Raw genomic sequence first — 13,402 nt, forward strand, 5'->3', positions numbered from 1 at the left:
TTGTTTTATTTTTTATTTTTATTATTATAAACATATTAATAATTTTAACCAAAGTGATATTCTTTATGGTCCAGAATGAATGGCGAGCCATTGGAGTTTAGCAATCTCATGGATGGGTGCACTATGCCATTCATCGTCCTAAGCCACACATCATGTTATTCAGAAGACCTTTGAATTACTAGCAAAACCAACACCAACAAGCTGGGGCTCAATCTCAACCATGGGTCTCAATCTATTAATGAATGAATTAGGTTGACCATAACCAAATATCCATTTTTAGAATACACATTATCATCCACCCTTGCTTTCAATACCTTTAATTCACATTTGAATACGCCATGTTTGAATTTGTGTTACAAGAACTAAGCTATTGAAAATATTGACATTAGACTGAGGTCACAATACTTTGAAAATATTGGGCATCATAATCATTGAATCTTTGGATCACACCTTATTTTCAAACCATTATTACCTGTTTCCTCTTATTTCCTGGTATTTCCCTTGTAACCAGTTTTGAAAGTTATGGTCATACATTTTGTATGTTAGAATGTGAAATGTGTATGAATGTTCAATGCCCAAGAATTTTGTAGTGCATACTTTTAGAATTACCTACCAGTTGGGTAGCTTAGAGTTTCTGCACAGAGAGAAGTGAGATGTCAATGTTTTATAGCTTGGGCAGTGAATGAGGATTATGTGTAAACTAAAATACACACTTTTACCTCGACCCATGCCGTCATTGAACTACCATGATATGAGGTGCAATGCTTGTAGCTTGTAACTCTTACAGTTTGTCTTCCCATTTTCTACCAAAGCTGAACAACTTTTCTCTGTACATCCCTCATCCTTTTCCAAAGTTATTCTACACATTGGTGGGTAACAAGCGTAATTATTAATACCAACTCTCTATAAATGTGAGTAAAACGTATAACAGGGCCTTATTTCCTTGAATATAATGATTCCTTTAGTATACTAGTTATTATCAATACAATAAAAAAATTCACATACTCACTTTCTATTTTTGGATTTATGTAAGTCCTTGTCCCATACATTTGCACAACAACGAGAGCTCTATACAGAATTCCCTATTACATTTCCAGTCTACACACTAATTATAAACAAAATCAGCCAATGGTCTATACCAAATATCTTAAAATGTGAGTATAACACTAAGGGTATAATTGGGCCTTGTTTCCTTGAATGTAATGATTCAGACTTTGCAAGGAATTCTTTAGGGTTATTTTATTTTATTTTATCCAAGGACGGATTCTTTAACTTAAAGAAAAGTATTGCAATTGACCTGAATAGGTCCAGCATCACAAGAAAAGTGGCCCTCAAAGGGCGAAATGCAGAGCATGAGTTGTTTTCTGTGGCTTAGTTATCATGACCGGGATATACTATCATCAAAATTATCTAGGATTTTAACATGGCCCCAATCCCTTACTCATGTCTTAAGGGAAACTGAAAGTTTGTGGGTGTCTGACATTCTGTCATCTTCAATTTTTCAACCACAACCCCATTGGCAGAACTTTTCATTTTTGACTCCAAATTTTCAAGCAGAAGTTTTATGAAGCTCACCTTCTTCAGTTAATCTTGAACCTTGATAGTGCTAAATATCTAGACCATGGTGATTGTATCTGCACATAAATACAAGTCCTAACCCTAGAAAATCAAAATCTTAACCTTCCATCAAAACTGTTGTAACATAAATACAAATTCTGTAAGTTTGACTTCATTTCAGTAAGGCAGTTTGACTCGAGTTCAAGAGACAGTTCACTTGAGTTCAAGATAGTGAGACTTGAGTTCAATGAGACAATTGGACTTGGTTTTAAGGAGTTACTTAAAGGACACAGACTTGGTGAGACATATGATTATGCACTAGCGAGAATTTGTATGTTTTTGAGCTCAGGAAAATAGTTCTAGATCTGTGCCTGAGGTCCAGGAGAGCTAGAGTGCATCACTTTTTTTTTCTATAAAGATTTTTTTTTTAATTTTCCAGAAAGAAAAAACATACACTTTCATTAAAAGAAAAGCAGTTACAATTACTTTGGAACCTCTGTTTTTAATAAGAAAAACATTGACTGTCCCATTCTTTTGCAACAGAGACCTATCATTCTTTGGAACCGATCATGCTCTCTGAAGAGACAAGGGTTTTGAGGGGAACACCAAAGCCTGCAAGACAGACCAGTTAGTGTTGCCAAACTTGTCGCCAGACAGCCTGCTGATCCAGGCCATAGCAACTTCTTCTGCTCTTCTTTCTACATCACCATCCAACTTTCCTTACTTTGAATAGCTTTACACGTTCTTTCGAATGTGGGGAGCAGTTTACTTTCAATGCTCACTGAATTCATACTACTCTGGTTTATGAAAAATTTCTGAGATCTGTCATTTCCCAATTCCATGTTTAATATATATATATATATATATATACATAGATAGAATCACACATCACCTTTATATTGAACTATAATATAGAATGCACCTCTCTAAACATCAAAACTGACTTCTTACGTTATTTCAATTTCTAAAAATAAAACTGTCTATTTCAATTATTATTTAACCTAGCAGAGAGTTTTCCAAATATGACAAAATGTTCAATACCTTTAATTCACATTTGAATATGCCATGTTTGAATTTGTGTTACCAGAACTGAGCTATTGAAAATATTGACAATAGACTGAGGTCACAATACTTTGAAAATATTGGGCATCATAATCATTGAATCTTTGGATCACACCTTATTGTCAAACCATTACCTGTTTCCTCTTATTTCCTCGTATTGCCCTTGTAACCAATTTTGAAAGTTATGGTCATACATTTTGTATGTTAGAATGTGAAATGTGTATGAATGTTCAATGCCCAAGAATTTTGTAGTGCATACTTTTAGAATTACCTACCAACTGGGTAGCTTAGAGTTTCTGCACAGAGAGAAGTGAGATGTCAATGTTTTACAGCTTGGGCAGTGAATGAGGATTATGTGTAAACTAAAATACACACTTTTACCTCGACCCATGCCCTCATTGAACTATCATGATATGAGGTGCAATGCTTGTAGCTTCTAACTCTGATAGTTTGTCTTCCCATTTTCTACCAAAGATGAACAACTTTGCTCTGTACATCCCTCATCCTTTTCCAAAGTTATTCTACACATTGGTGGGTAATAGATTCTCACCTTATTGTCAAACCATTCTATTCATTGTCATCGTTTATATGAAAAGTTTAAAATCTTAGTGTTCGCTTCTATCAAAAGAGATCCGACTAGTGTCTCCAATATGCAAAAGATTATAAGTCTAAATATTCATGGATTGGGAAGTACCAACAATGAAAACGAAATGTACATATATCTCTTTCTGCATAATCACAACAAAATATATGAATTTGGAATTTTATAATGATATGTATTATAGATTCAGTGCATTCAATTGATAAGGCCTGCATAGCTGCAACTCTTTCAATCTCCATCTGGCCTTATTGTTTCTTATATATGTCTACACTTCCATGTAACAGTCAGAGAGATTTCAATCAGGACTTTATCAGAATTTGGAATGCGGATAAACTTCTCTGTCATTTTCTTTTTGATCCCCTTTGCAGAATGTTGTTTGTAGCCCCCTTCCCCATGATGTCTGAGTACAAAGACTCTGAAGATCTCTATACGATTGTTTCTGCTTATTCCACTTCAAAAAACTTGACACCAATGGAAAACCAACAGTCAATATTGCAATTTAAGACCAGTGGGGGAAAGAGGAGCTGGACTGGTGCAATAAGTCCAAGATTGCAAGAGGATGATCAAGCTCCAACCTCAACAAAGAAGAGTTGCTTTGATCATAAAGCACATGTATGGACTGAAAGGGTTAGGAGGAGTAAAATGAATTGTATGCTCAATACTCTAGAGTCTCTATTACCTGAGGGTCTCAATCCAAAGGTAGTACTTGATGATTTCTGTCTGGAATAAAAGTTCAAGACACTAATACAGGCCATGAGCTAAGAAAATGAGTATAAAATAGATTTTTATGTCTGTACAGACATGTTAGATTTTGATTGCAGAGTTGTGTTTTTTGCTGTTATTATCAAACCTAATTTTCTAGACACTGAATTGTTGAAGTATTTGTTTCTCAGGTGGACAAAGGAAAAATTGTTGATGAGGCCATAGATTACATCAAGACCCAGCCCAACAATCAGAATTGGAAGCACATCATAGTAGAAGGATTGAGGTCACAATACTTTGAAAGTATTGGACATCATAATCATTGAATCTTTGGATCACACCTTATTGTCAAACCATTCTATTCATTGTCATAGTTTATCTGAAAAGTTTAAAATCTTAGTGTCAGGATTTTATAATTGTGCCATGTTGTTTATTACCTTAACATATTTTCTGAATGGGTATCCAATTACAAAATAGATGATCCAAAGTAGTGTCCATTAAACTGCTTTACCAGCAATCTGGTTTGAGTCTGTGAAGTAGTTTTTTTATATAATGCTACGATTGTATGTTGTATTTATGTTCAAATTTTCAGATATTTTCTCACCTCAGTGGAAAAGCACACTGAGGTACACAGATAATTGCTCAATACAAAAATTAATGATTCTCATGTAGATTTGCAGTAACTCTCTGCTTATTAGACTAATAGGCATCCATGCTCTTACAGGGGCTTGAAGTTCCGAACCCGCTATTTACTTACCACAAAGTATTATAAAACTGCATTGGATTTTCAGGAAAACCAATGTCAGAAGTTTGAAGTATGCATCACATCCTTGGAATGGTTATAGTTTATCGGTATGCATCCCAGCCACAAAGTGTCATAAAACTGCAACGAATGTCAGAAGTAGTTTGAGGTATGCATCCCAACCTGGGAATGGATATATTTTGCAGAGAAATTGCACAAATGAAAGAAAAAAACAAATCATCGCTCTTAGAGTAGAAATCCACTGGTTGGGATATCCACAGAGATTATCTGTTGCCAGCCTTTTGTAAGGTATGTTCTTCAGGACCAGCTATGGTGGTATTAAGTTCATCTATGGTACAGCTCAAGTCCTTGGCTGTGACTTGCTGGTTATTGTTTTTTGACTAAAAAAAATCAAAGAAAGCACACTTCAGGATGTAGTTCTATATATAACAGAGAAAATCCGATTAGGAATTTCTGGAAAATAACACTATCAGTATACATAGCTCCTAGAATGTATCAAATATCGTAGCTGGTAAAAGGACAGTAAAGTATTTCCATGGTTAAGTTCAGAACTGTTACTTACCTTAGCATAAAGGGTATACACCATGTTGGATCCAACAACGTTTATGGTGCAATTTACAATCTCCAGTTGATTGGCATCCATGATAGAAAATAATTTGGGCAGAAAACCAGTCTTCTCAGGGGCCCATATTGTGATGAAAGCCTGGCCACCCAAAAGTTTGGATCCAAGAATCTATAGACCTGGATGTGATGATGTTACTGGAACTGAAGAAAGGATGTGAATACCAAGAGAATTTTCAGACATTCTGATTGTTGGGCTTGCAAATCTTTCAAGGCAGTTTGGAGGGTCTTGATATAATCAATGGCCTTATCAACAATTCTTCCTTTGTCCACTTGAGAAAGAAATACTTCAGCAATTCAGTGTCTAGAACATCTAGAACATCAGCTTTGATAAGAATCTATCAATTCTGCAATCTGAATCTAGCACGTCTGTACAGTCATGAAAATCTATTTTAAACTCATTTGCTTAGCTCATGGCCTATATTAGTGTCTTGAACTGTTATTCCAGACAACAATCATCAAGTACTACCTTTGAATTGAGACCCTCAGGTAACAGAGACTTTAGGGTATTGAGCATACAATTCATTTTACTCCTCCTAGCCCTTTCAGTCCATACATGTATTTTTTCATCATGGCAACTCTTCAACTCTTCTTTGTTGAGAATGGACCTTGATCATCCTCTTGCAATGATGGACTTTTTGCACCAGCCCAACTCATCTTCCCACCGCTGTTCATAGATTGCACCATTGATTTCTCTTTTTCTACTGGTCTACAGTTTGTTGAAGTGGAGTAAGCAGAAATAATCGTGTAGAGATCTTCGGAGTCTCTGTACTCAGACATCATGGGGGAGGGGGTGACAGACAACATTCTGCAAATGGGATCCCAAAGAAAATGGCAGAGAAGTTTATCAGCATTCCAAATTCTGATAAGGTCCTGATTGAAATGTCTCTGACTGTTACATGCAAGTATAGCCATATAACAGAAACAATAAGGCCAGATGGAAGGGCTAGTAGGTACACAGGGTTTCTATTCATATTATATGGTATTTATTTGAACACGTACTGCATCATGGAAATGAAAGACATTTACATATTTTTTAAACATTTCCGAGTATCTTAGTCATAAATCTTGATATCATTATGATTATATCTATATGTTATTGATTAGACATTAGAGGTAATCTCCTGAAATCAATTATGTTGTCCGCCTAATTTTTCAGATTAAGTACAAACCTTCACTTATATTCTTTATTGAAAGCTGCACATATTTAGTTTTTATGGGATGGTGATGGAAATAAACACTTCTCATCAATCTGATAGTAATAATTTTCAAGCATAAATTTCTAGATAATAGGTTGGTTGGGTTGTGTTTCAGTCTTTATAGTATTTATTGGATTTTCGGAGTATTTTTATGATGTTTTAATTTTTTTATAATTAAAACTTTGAATTTATGTTAATTGCAAATTTTAATATTTAATTATTTGTTAGAGCTTTCTAAATGGTAATTTTTCATTTTTCATTTTTACTGGATGTGTTTGGATTTTGAATTTTTAATCTATTTCTTACATCTCGGAAGATTTTGGATAGTCAACTTATTTCTTTACATCTCTTTACATCTAAGAAAAATAAACTGCCAAACTAAAACAATTTTAGACCTACTCCACCCAATTTAATTGTTATGTATGAAATATACAATCAATTATCTATATAAAAAATGACAAATTTATATATTTTGTTTTGATTATACAAAAACGGATATGTACATTTTGCTTTGACTATTGGTACCTGTTGAGTGCCCCGAAATCAGGTCAACAACAAGGGGGATACCCACCCGGTCGGGAACCTGGTTGGTGGCTCCATGCCCGTTTGGTGTAGCGGGTCCGACTGGGGATGACGGGACCAACTTCCCGTTCTAGGGGTGTGTGTATGTGTAGAAAATAGTGATGTGTGTGTGTGTAGAAAATGATAGTAGAAAATATGTAATTATTCCTTAACTAATCTAATTCTAAATTCTAAAATGGCTTTATACTACTTTAATCTAACAAAAACAATACATCTAATCTACACTAACCCGGGACAGAATTTTTTCCATTATGCAATCTAGAAAGATTTCACAGAATAAATGGTAATGAAGATTATTCAGCTATTATGAGAATATAAATCAATTAAGATGAACCATCTTGCGTAAGAAGTTAAGCAAAATGGTTGTGAACAACATATTGCATAATCAGCTATTCATGTATTAAGCACAAATTAATGACTCTACCATACAAAAGTGCCAAATGGTAGTCCACTCACTCATACGTTAACATATAAATAACATCAGCTGTATATTACTCTAAGAATGCAAGCAGAAACTAGTCAAGAGATAAAAGTACCATTTATGACTGATTTTAAACTTACAGACCTTAAGCAATAATGATCTATTTCTACTTGCTTCTAATGCCTACTAAGAGTACATAAGTGCAACATCAGTAGCAGGTATTAAAATGAAAACATAAATAAATCTTGATCCGTCCATTCATCAAAAACCCCCTCCGAGGGTGCAAAAGTGCATGTTTTGAGGACAACTTTTTTGACAAAATTTCGGACCCTTCTCCAATGCAACGAGAAGGGTTAAATACTAGTAACTGACTAATTTTACTTTACACAAATTCAGGGAACGGCTTCAAATGACCGCCCTTTTACTAAAAACAAGTTTATTTCTAAAAACTGAATCTAATTTCTAACCGTTTCTGTATCTGCTCCTTAGTGCTGTAAGCAATGCGTTGTTCACCCTGAAAGAGTCGGCTGGTTGTCCTTTCCTTTTGTTCGAGCTTGAAAATTAGAAATAACAAGCGCTGGCACCTCTTTCTGTTAGATTAGAAGATATTTTCGAAAACCTTTCTCTAGCTGGGTGTATTCGCTGTGCGCACACTTAGTACAACCCAGTTCCTTTTCGAACTGATTTTGTTGTTTCTATTTCGGTTTCCGGTCGTGCGAATGACTTAGTGAGTTAGAAGCTGTGCTGTATGGACAATCCCCTGTTTCGAGAACTGTTTCTGTTCTTTGTTCCATGCTTTTCTGGAGCGTCTTTCTTCTCTTGCGCTTCTTTCTCTGCTTTACCAAGTCTGAGCTTCAAGATCTTTTGTAAACATGCTGCTTTTGTGCGCCTTTGACTCTGAGTCTTGGACAGTCTATTTTCATCAGTGCCTATTGGGCGATACTCTGGAATCCACAGTTCTGCTGCATGCAGCATCCAATTGCGGAGGCATCTTCTCTCTGTTGTCTTATTGGCGCTCTTCCCTTCTCCTTAGATGTTTCCTGCATATAGATTTATATAAGTTGCATGTCTTGCAGTTTACGCAAAGAAGAAGGGAAATGATGAAAAGATTGACATGAAAGCATTAAATTCTAATGAATGAGAAATTAATGACATTCATCATAACTTGACTCTTCGATAAATGCGATGCAATCAGTTTTGGATATTCGAGCATGCGGTCATTAATTTCACTTAAGGCGCGCTTTCATTTTTGGATCTACCGTGTATGTCGGAGAATCCTTGCAATGAGTTTTTACTGCGATTGGTATCACAGTATCGATGTCTGCGACGTTATTAAGTGCTATCGTAGATCGCAGATATCGCAGATCGCAGCTCGCTGATATCGCAGATCGCATATTGCTAATATCGCAGATCGCATCTTTGCATGGTCGCAGATCGCAGATCGCAACATCGCAAGGTTTTCACTTTGTCATTTTGTGCTGCTCGTGTGGCATTGCGACGTGCGACGTCGCATATCGGCCGTCGGCGTTTCTTTAGGTTCTCCTTTTTTAAACGCTCTTAATGCGTGCGATGCGATGGGTTCTCGCGTCGCTCCTTTTTAGTGTATTTATGCGCTTTGGGCAAGCGCTCCTTTTTCCGTTGCGACGTGATATAGCTTTTAGGGAGCTGATACAAAAGACTTTTCAAACAAAAATATTTTTTGGATTTTTGGCTAAGGGTCCCCCTTTGCTTGATGTTATTACTAATATCAAATGAAGAGGGGGGTTGTTGGTGACCACAACAATGGCGATTCACTGTAAAGAACCAGTTATCTCTGTATTTCTATTGACCGTTCACTTCCGAAACAACAAAATTCTTATATGTATAAATTTTGTTATGAACAGATAGAGTAGACCCCCTCACCTTGTCAACGGTACTTTGTCTCAACCTTTTTAATCTCAATTTCTTGCTTCCTCAGGCTTTTCTTGCATTCGCACCAGACATTACTTGGTCTTGATTAAAGATAAAATAAGGTCTTCTCTGCGTACTGGCTTAAAAGTATACTCATTTGTCATAGGTAGAGCCTCTGCTGCCCACAAGCGTCCATAGCCTCGACAGGGTTACCATGTTATCCAGCAATGATCCTTTTTCCTACTTGAGGTTACTCGCAACATTCCAGAGAAAATCCTTTTTGACACACTTTTCCTTTTTTAATTCTCTAAAGAACAATGTCTTGGTTTGGTGGCCAAATTATGACACAGTCATTCACTTGATTTACACTTTTGCTGAACAAGCCGGCTCGTGATGAGACCTCTTGTCTTTTGATTGCAACAATCTTAAGTCGTTGCCCTGTTTTGATAGATAGTATTGGCAAAGTCAGCAAGTTATAATATCTGTGATCATGATAAGTCGGCTCGTGATGAGACCTCTTATTCTTTGAGATATAGTGTTTTGCTTGGATTATTTCTCTGAATGCTGCAATTCCCTTTTAGCAGGGAGGAAGTCATTGTTTTTCCTTAAGAAAGCTCTGGACGACAATAATAGAGTTTTTGAAAACAACAGTTTTGCAGAGAGTACTTATTTTATTATTGAGGATACCTTTCATGGTGCTGATACAAAACAATTTTTTCACCAAAGGTTGCTTTCGTCAAAGTTCTTTGAGGTTGAAACTAATATCGTAATCAAGGTGAAGTTAACTCTATTTGTTAATAATAAAATTCAGATTTTCCAAAAATTTTGCTATTTGTACAAGAGAAATCAAAATCTGATAGAGAATTGGCGTGCTCTTTTCATGAATCCTTTTCACATGATCATCTACAACGGGTTTTATTCATAAAAAGAGAAAACAAAACAAACTGAAATATAAAAACTAAATCTATCCTACAAAAATTAGAAAAATTTCTCTTCTATGGAAAATATAATTTAAGAATCAATCCATTGACAGGTAAAGAATCTCTCCTTCCTGCCAGATCCTACAACACGAATGTGGACGGGCCTATGACTTCTACAATCTGAAAAGGGCCAAGCCACAGCTTCTGGAATTTCGTATGTTTGCCCTTTTCTTGATGTGCCTTATCCCATTTCAAAACTAAATCACCCATCTGAAAGTTTTTTCTGGTTATGATGCTTGAGTCAAAAGAAGATTTTATTAGCGCTTGGTGATGTGCATGGGTTTTCCTAGCTTGTTCTCCTTGTTCTTCTAGTCTGATTATTTCCATTTGTCTTAATTGTAATGAGGAAGTAGGTACTTCATCGATGTACTGTACTAAAGACAAAGAGGGAATGACTAAGTGAGTCGGAAGAACCACTTCCTGCCCGTAAACTAAATTAAAGGGAGAAGTGTCGATCGAAGCTTTCTTTGTGATTCTATCAGCCCATAAAGCATTTACCAGCGCTTTGTGCCAATTCTTTTGGTTTTGGTCGACTGTTCTTTTGATAATTCTGATTAGGTTCTTGTTTGTTGATTCAGCCAATCCATTACCTTGCGGATAGTAGTTGGCAGAATATTTCAGTTTGAACCCTCTTTTGAGCGCAAACTCAGTCATAGCATTTCCAGAAAAATATGAAGCATTATCAAACATTAAGGCCGTTGCAATCCAAACCTAGTTATGATAAATTGGTCTATGAATTCAATAATGTTTTCAGAATGAACTGTCTTGAGAGGAACTGCTTCTATCCATTTGGTAAAATAATCAGTTGCCGTAAGGATATACTTATGCTGCTTAGAAGAGTGAGGAACGATCTCACCTATTATGTCCAAGCCCCATTGACTAAATGGTTGGTCGATGTTGACCGGCTGTAGCGGCATGGACGCTTTCCTTTGTTTTCCTGCAGCGGTCTGGCATACTTGGCATTTCCTTACGTGATTGTATGAGTCTTTGAACAACGTGGGCCAATAATATCCTGCACGCAAGATTTTGTGTGCAGTCGCATCTCCGGCATAGTGTCCACCTGCTAGTCCGTCATGGAGTTCCTGCAAAACCTTTTCGGCTTCAGTTTTCTCAAGACACCTAAGAAGTACAGAATCATAATTCCTTTTAAACAGGACATCATTTATGAGCTGGTATTTCTTAGCTTTTAATCTTAGAGCTCTTTTCTTGGTATGATCCAGACGTGATGGAGCATACTCGTTCTTAAGAAAATAAATGGTGTCAGCATATAATGATTCTGAGTCGTTTAGGCTTACCTCATACGTGTGTACCTCTTCAGACGAGTTCTCGGGGATTTGCGATGCTCCAGCTAACATCTTGAAGAAGCCTTGGCCTCTTACGATGTGTGCCGGTTTGATCTCAAGGTCGTATTCTTGTAAGGCGGTGATCCAATTCGCTCTCTTCTCGCCCACATCCTTCTGTATCAGGAGGTTTCTTACCGCTGGAAACAGTACTATGACTTTGGTATGGGCTTTTAGCAAGAAAGGTCTGAAATATTTGATCGCTTTGAAAATGGCATATGCCTGTTTCTCGACGTCAGAATAATTGAGTTCAGCACCTTGTAAGTTCGAGCTAAAGAATGCGATTGGGGCTTCTACCTTTTCGTGATTTGCTTGAGTTAAAATCGCAGCATAAGATCTTTCTGAGGCAAACGTGTATAAGATGAAAGGTTCTGAAAAATTTGGGGTAGCCAAAGATGGAGCGTTGATGATGGCTTGTTTGATTAAGTTGAATGCTTCGTGCTCATCTAGACCCCATTTGAAATTTGAATTCTTTTTTGTCATATTTTGTAAGGGTGAAATAATACGTGAAAAATGCGGGACAAATCTTTTGACAAAATTGATCTGTCCAAGGAAGGATTGCATGGCTTTCTTCTTATGAGGTATGGATATTTCAGAAATTTCCTTGATTCTGTCAGGTTCTATGTGAATACCAGATTTAGATACTATGAATCCGAGCAATTTCCCTTCGCTTAATGCAAAGAAAGATTTCTTTGGATTGAGCGAAATCCCATACCTCAAGCATCTTTGAAAGATTTGCTTCAAATCTTGGAGATGGTTGTTTCGTTTTCTGGAGTACACTGTTATATCATCTAGATAAATCACTACTGATTTATTGACCAATCCTTTAAACGCGATGTCCATGGCTCTCTGAAAGGTAGCTCCGGTGTTGATCAGACCAAATGGCATCTTCCGATATGCATAAGTGCCCCATTTGGTTCGTAACGTAGTCTTTAACTGATCATCGGGATGCACCAGTACTTGATTGTATCCTGAAAATCCATCCAGGAATGACATTAATTCTGAGCCTTCTACTGCCTGTAGAATCTGCTCCATAGGTGGGAGGGGAAAGTTATCTTTCTGGCAGGCTTTGTTGAGATTTCGGAAGTCGATACAGATTCTAATGTCTCCGTTTTTCTTCCTAACGGGCACCATATTGGATACCCATTTGGAATGCCTAACGGGGAAGATTATTCTGGCTCTCAACAACTTATTAAGCTCCGTTTTTATCTGGTTTTCTAGGTTAGGGTGTATTTTCCTGAGCTTCTGCTAGACAGGTTTCTCGTTGTCAGTCATAGGGATAACATGCTGAATGATGGAAGTGTTGTAAGTCTTCAGCTCATCGTAGTTCCAGGAAAAAACGTTTTTGTACTGTCTCAGAAGGCGGATATATGCTGATTTTTCTTCAGGGGCCAAGCCCTGGCCTAGATTAACATTTTGCGGCTTTTCGTCAGTTCCCAGGTTGACTGATTCGTAGTTCAGAGTTGAACTATAAAGACTGGCATTAGCCGACCTTTTGAACCGACTTTTCAAGTCATATAAGTCTTCTAATTTGACCACCGATTTGGGTATAGCATTATCAGTGCTACTTTGTTGTATCTGGTGATCATGACCGTCTTCGTCAATTATCTGGTTTGTGTAAGATCCTTCAGAGGTGAGGAAACTTACGATGTCTGGGTCGTCGTTGAACACTCTCTAGTTGGTG

General features: G+C 36.9%; 1 pseudogene; it reads right to left on the bottom strand.

The window, feature by feature from the left end:
* Positions 1 to 4,948: 4,948 nt before the first annotated feature.
* On the bottom strand, positions 4,949 to 6,113 carry LOC149146410 (transcription factor ABORTED MICROSPORES-like; annotated as a pseudogene).
* Positions 6,114 to 13,402: the final 7,289 nt, after the last annotated feature.

Source organism: Pinus tabuliformis, chromosome X (genome assembly GCF_031772625.1).
Source record: "Pinus tabuliformis cultivar Carrire ecotype Pingquan chromosome X, CPIR1, whole genome shotgun sequence".
Taxonomy (NCBI): Eukaryota; Viridiplantae; Streptophyta; class Pinopsida; order Pinales; family Pinaceae; genus Pinus; species Pinus tabuliformis.